A 6,390-nucleotide genomic window follows, 5' to 3' on the forward strand; every position below is an offset into this window, starting at 1 on the left:
TAAGCTCAACTGCCTCTAAGATATTTTGTCATCTCTGCCTCATATCTGTGGTTTGCAGGAAAGTTATGGTGAGTTAACTCCAGAACTAGAGAGCTGCTGGATCGAATTTTATAGTGATTTAAGCTGAGCAACGACATTTCCTGAAAACTAGTTAACCTTTTCCTCTAATTATGGAAGCTTTTGACCAGTTAAGGCCTGAAGGAGTGAGTTTTATCATTACTGAACTTGTCTTCAGCACACCTTCCTGTGGTGGAGTTTCCCAGGTTCACTGGAGAAATTGTCCCTTGGAGTTTTCCCAGATGAGCTTTTCTTGTGGTAGCAGAGGTAGCTCAACTTAATCTTTAGTTCCCGAGTCTCAGATCTGCATTGTGAAATTGCAGACAGTTGAGATGAGCCTCTAGCAGCTGAAAACCAAACCGTATTTATTTTTTATGAGCAAGAATCCACTTTGAATCCAATCCTGAGTAAACACTGGAACTATGTTTGCTGCAAAAAAAAACTCTTTAGAAAATGATTACAGGATGATGGAGGTCAGGCTGCTGCACAGTTAAAGCAGAAATTGGGGGAAAAAAGAAATCTTGTTGTGAGTCTGTCAGTTTTTATTTATTCTCCTGCAGGAATGTTTCACATCCAGCCCATCAGTCTGAACGTCACACTCTCCCTGTCCCTGTAAGAGCGACTGTCTACTTTTAGCATCACAATGGCGGCTCTGACTTGCTGCGGAAGCTTTAACACTTTGTGCCAGGAAGTGGGTTTGTTGAGTGACGCTTCAGATTGTTACCTGAACAGACAAGCTGTGAATCTTTCATGGAGCCCTCTAACCTCGGCTGCCCTGAGGGCTCCAAACGTGGAAACCTTCTTTGGGTTTGTAAGCAGCGATGGTTTGAATGCGGTTCAGTTAAAATGAAAACCCAAACATAGTGGAAGCTTTTGGATAAATGCATCTTTTTTTCTTTTCCTTTTTTTTTTTTTTTACATATTTGTTGAAACAGTCATTATGTTGATACTGAGAAAAAAAACTGCTCCTCTGCCTTCTTCCAGTGCTAACTCTCCTTCTCCCCTTGCTTTTTGCTATGCTGCAGCTAGCATAACCTGTTGTGAATGCTAAGGTTAGTTAGCATAGCCATCAATTATGGCAGATAAGATCAACGGTTTTCCTACCACGGTGAGTTGTTTCTCCACCATTAGCACATTTAGCAGTGTGTACATGAAGTGATTGGCAGCGCTAAGACCTGCCTCCTGTCTCTGATTGGTTGTTTTTGGTCGGGAGGTGGTGGGTTTCTTCAACAGTAGCTCAGGGAGGAGATGGAGGAGATTGATCAGCAAGGAATAGGAGTTTATTTTAAGTCAATAATTCCTTAATATTGATGAAAAAGTACCACTGGCAGATTATGTCAGTATAACTAGTATTTTTGGATCAATATTAAGAAATTATTTCTTTAAAACAAGCTCCTATGTCTTTCTGAAAATGCACTTTGTAGTTTGTTTTGTCTTATTTCAACTGTACTAAGATATTGACATTAAAAACTAGACAGAAATACTTGGTAAGATTTAGTTTTTGCAGTGTAGAAAACTGATGTGGTTTTTCTGCATCTGCTGCTTGTTGAGACTAGATTGGCAAAAGTTTCTCATTTGCCAATCTACCCAGTATGATGAAGAACTGATTTCCCTGCAGTCGTTTTAAACCAGATTATTGGACATACATTAATCTTTACTTAAACAACTCTGGATGTTGATGAAATCTGCTGTTAATTTAGCGAGGCTTATTACTCTGCTAGAAAACACAGAATCAGCCAAGAGCAAATGTTTCCAACAGATTTCAGATTTATTTCACTTTTCTCCTGAGCCTTAAATTACCTGCAGTAGTTTTTATCTGGGGAAAAAAAGAGTCTAGTTAATGTGCTCGCTAATGCTGAATACAAATAGAGCCTCAGTCAGAGCGTGGAATCTGACATTCAGATGTAGGAAGAGAAAACAGAACCTTTGCACATTTTCCAGTTTCTTTTTGCTCCTAGTTTTGCCTCGTTTCTGAAACCAGCCACACAGAAGTCTGGCCTGCGAACACAGCAGCAGAGGATTTATACAGCTGCCATTTAAACATAATTACGGTTTGCATGTTTATTGCTTTCTACGATTTCATTGTGTGAGTCTCATTCTGGGCTTTCATTCACTGCGAGCCAAGGTCTTTCATTACGCTACAAAAGGCAGTTTCCTTTTATGTGTCGCCACTTAGAGACGCCTGTCATCTTCTATTATGTAGCCAAACGAACGTCAGCAAGGAAACAGTTTTACTACTATATTATATTATATTATATTATATTATATTATATGCACAGTTTGAAAAGCTTAGTTTTCAAGGTTTTATGGTATTTAAAGTGAAGCTTCACTGTGAAAACACAAAGTTTTAGCAAGTGTTTTTTGTCTACACTTGATATATGACAAACTGAACGTACAAGGAACTTTTAAGCAAGATATATGAATTTGCTGTAAGTAAATAATTTCTTAATATTGATAAAAATAAGTAGTTTGCTTTGCAGATTATTTCACTTATAATGAGAGAAAATGTCTCGTTATAAGTGAAATAATCTGCCAGTGGAACTAGAACTTTTTCATCAATATTAAAAAATTATCGACTTTAAACAAACTGGTTTATCTTGCTGAAAGGTTAGTTTGTCACATTTCAAGTGCACTAAGATACTGGAAGTAGAAACTGGACCAAAAACGTTTGGTCAGATTTTGTATTTTTGCAGATTGTTTTCATATAGAGTGGAATATTTTAAGCTTTTATTTATTGTAATTTCAGTGATTATGGCTTACAGAGAATCAAAACCCAATTTTCCATGTCTTAGAAACTTAGAATATTGTGAAAAAGTTAAACACATAGAAAGTTGAGTGAAAGGAAAAAGTGTAGCAGGAGCAGGGATAAACACAGCACTGGGAGGATTGTCAAATTATGCCATTATGCTCATATTGTTTAGAAATATGGGATACAAACTGTCCACCTTTCAGATAAAAGTAAAGTTTGTATTTCATTTGGAAATGAAGGTTTCAGAGTCTACAGAAACATGACAACAAATAAAATTAGGCAAAATGTTGCAACTGTGCACTAAAAAAGAAAACAGAGAAGAAATCGTGGGACCGGACCAGGAAGTGTGTGGGGTCGGACTGTGACATCATCGTTCTCAGAAGGTCATTCAATGGAAATATTTTAGTCTGAAACCAGGTTCTGAAACTGTTGTTTCAGATCTCCAGAAACTGTTTCTGTGGAGAAAAAAGTTTTCCAGTGACATTCAGGAAAAAAAAACCCAGCAAAACTCCAGGAAGAACTACAGAGAACCAAAACAAATATATTTATTTTTGTGAAAATATAATTGTTGATGTTGTTAAATCCTGATTTTACTATAACTGAACATATTTATGGTTCAGTATCATTAGACACTCCCATTCCTGAAGAATCATAGAATCACTTAACAGAACCTGTCTAACAGCATGAGGTAGGACAAACCAACTCAAAACACAATCTAAAGAAATTCAGCAAAGTAAATGTCAGCGTCAAAAGGTTTAAAAAATAGTTTCTGATGGTTCTCTGCGTCTCCAGAGAACCATTAATGAATGGAGAACCTTCTCAGGTGTGACTGACCCACTAAAATTTACTCAGAGTGCATGAGTGACTCATCCAGGAAGTCGGGGTTAAGGTCAGAGTTCATGACTGGATGGACTAAAATAGAGTCCATCGTAAGGAACACAAAGGTTTGTCTCACATTTCGCCCCCAGAAAAACATCTTGAAGACTTTTGGGAAAGTATTCTGTGGGTTGACAAGACAAAGGTGGGACTTTCTGAAAAGTGTGCATCTCATTTAAACTGACAGTTAAACAAGGTGGTGGTGGGATGATGGGACTGATTTACTAAAGGTTGAATCTGACTGAGAACTGACCACAAACAGAATCCTCCAATGGGGGGGAAAACAAAACCAATTCTGCAAAGAACGGGTCATATTCGCTAGTTATCACAAATACTGCAAAACAAACAAATAAATTAATAAAAATAAAAAATTGCCAAGTATTTTAGTCAAGTTTCTAATGTAAATATCTTATTACACTTGAAATAAAACAAAACTAACTTACAAAAATCTCTTCAACGAGATATAGGATCTTAAGTCAAGAATTCCTTAATATTGATTAAAAATTATTGTTTCCACTGGCAGATTATTTCATTTATAAAATGGGAGAAATGCATTTAAAGTACGTGGTAAGGTTTTGTGTTTTTGCAGTGTGTTATCAAGGGTGACACAACATAACATGTATTTTAGCACAAATACATCTCTGCATTTTATTGTTCTTTTGCAGTTTTCAAAGTGTAGTTTTATGCATTCCCCCGCAGAAATTCCTGTCAGGTCTGAAGCTGGAAGTTGGATTTTTTTTTTTTTTTTTTTACCCCTAAATAAATTCCCCATAAATAAAACAGGAGGAATAAAGAAGTGAAACTTCTGAGGGCGGCAGATGGAGAAAGGGAGAGAGAAATGAAAATGAAAGAAGCAGAGGAGGGGGGGTTTACAGGGTGTGTTCTGCTCTGTGATTGGCTGCTGCCTCTCTCTCTTTCTGTGTGTCGGTGAAGTCTTGAGGCTGATCGCTGCTTTCAGCGCTCAGATGTCAGAAAAGGCAGCGGACAAACACAACTTGCGGAGGTTTTACCATTTGATGCTTCTGGACTTTTCCCGGCTCTCCTGATCATTTTTCTGAATTTTAACTCGGAATAAACATTTTTTTTCTCTCGCTGCATGAAGTGAACGATGCTGCAGTGAGAGAGCGGAGCGGTTTATTCGCATGTGAAAGAAGTGCCGCAAGCTGAGGATTTGTTTTTAGTCGATTTTATTTTTGTGGGGGAAAGAAAACCTCAGACCTGGTCCGTTCCTGCTCATTAAGGTGAGTTTGGTTTTGAGTTTTGCTTCAGATTGAATTTGGGTTTGAGTTTGGAGCGCGTCCAGAGTGCGCGCAGGTGTTGGATGGAGCGCACTCCATATTCAGACCCGAACCTGCCTGAGGTGCTGTTTGTTAATGAACTCATGCGTCATGACGGCTTTTCTTTCACCTGTTCAGTCAGCAGTTTGACTTCTTCTGTTTTCAGCCAATCTGCTCGAGCTTTGCGCCTTTTCCAAACTAAAGTGATGCCAAATCCTTCTATCCAAACAACGTCTCCTCTCCGGTATTGGATGTTTAAAATCTGTGTCATTTCCCGGCTATTTTTACCTCCCTGCACCTTGTGGCTAAGAGGATTCCCTCCTTACTCCTTACTCCTTACTCTCCTGCAGAGACAGAGGGATCAGTGGAGTTAATCCCGCATCCCTCTCCAATACCTCTGGCTTGTGCTCCTTGGCTTTCCGTGCCATTAGGAGCTTGGATTGGGTTTTCCCTCAATGTGCTGACAAGTTTAATCCGTTTATTGGTAATTTGGTTGGACTCTGATCGGCTGAAATTGTGCAAATGCTTGAGGATCACCTGAATGGGTCATTGTTTCAGTTTCAACATGGTGATAGTTGGTGGTACAAGGATCTGATCTGGTTCATGAGTCTCTTCTATTAGCTGGTTTAGACATCACTGGGACAATTTCACTTTTTGGCACTAAATATATATGGAATGAGGTCATGAGATTGTAGAATCAAAAAATAATGACAATAATTACACTTTATCATTAAGTTGATGCAAAAGAAAATGCGTAACATGATTGATGAATATTTCTGGGCTACTCAGATTATTCATCCTCTTTATTATCACATTTGCATTATTTGCTGCCAGCTTAATTTTGAAATGTAACCTTTAGCAAAACAATAGAATAAACATGTTTTAACTCCTTGTAGTTCAGAATATTTTACCTTTTTAACTGGTTTTTTCTTCATAAAGTAACTAAAGTATAACAATGTGTTATTGGTTGTATAGTTAGTCAGGCTATCTGCTCCGACTTCACACCAGTCTTAGCTAGCCAATGCATAAGGTCTGAAGAAATGTCTTTTTAGCAACATTTTTGGTTCACTTTCTTTGATATTTGTATTAATCTCTTGCTTATTCATTTCAAAAATTATTTTTATTTACTGTAATTGTTTGTTTTGTGTTTTAGACTTTTGAGATTTCAAGAAGTAAAGGGCATTAACAAATAAAATCCATTATTGTTATTGTTTGTATTATATCATAAAGTGATGGATGCTGGCCCTATAGTTTACATTTTTTGCATTTTTTTGTTTTTGCAGCTGGAAAACTTTCCAAATTCCAGAATTTACCTCAGTAGACTTTTTCCAGCCAGTGCTTAGCAACGGGTGGGGGAGGGGCAGCACTGTGTTACTTCACAGTAAAAACTGCTGGGTTAAAAATAACCCAATACGTAACCCAGCGCTGGGT

General features: G+C 37.8%; 1 protein-coding gene across 1 annotated transcript in view; it reads left to right on the forward strand.

Annotated features, from left to right (window-relative positions):
* The first annotated feature begins 4,647 nt into the window (after nucleotides 1-4,647).
* Nucleotides 4,648-6,390, forward strand: part of rasgef1ba (RasGEF domain family, member 1Ba) — a 36,729-nt gene continuing 34,986 nt past the window's right edge. Inside the window, exon 1 of the mRNA XM_015014948.1 lies at nucleotides 4,648-4,923. The gene's annotated coding sequence lies outside the window, so the exon portion shown is untranslated. The remainder of the gene's footprint in view (nucleotides 4,924-6,390) is intronic.

This window comes from Poecilia latipinna, unplaced genomic scaffold, assembly GCF_001443285.1.
Source record: "Poecilia latipinna isolate Pla-1442-1.1 unplaced genomic scaffold, P_latipinna-1.0 Scaffold1866, whole genome shotgun sequence".
In the NCBI taxonomy this organism is placed as follows: domain Eukaryota; kingdom Metazoa; phylum Chordata; class Actinopteri; order Cyprinodontiformes; family Poeciliidae; genus Poecilia; species Poecilia latipinna.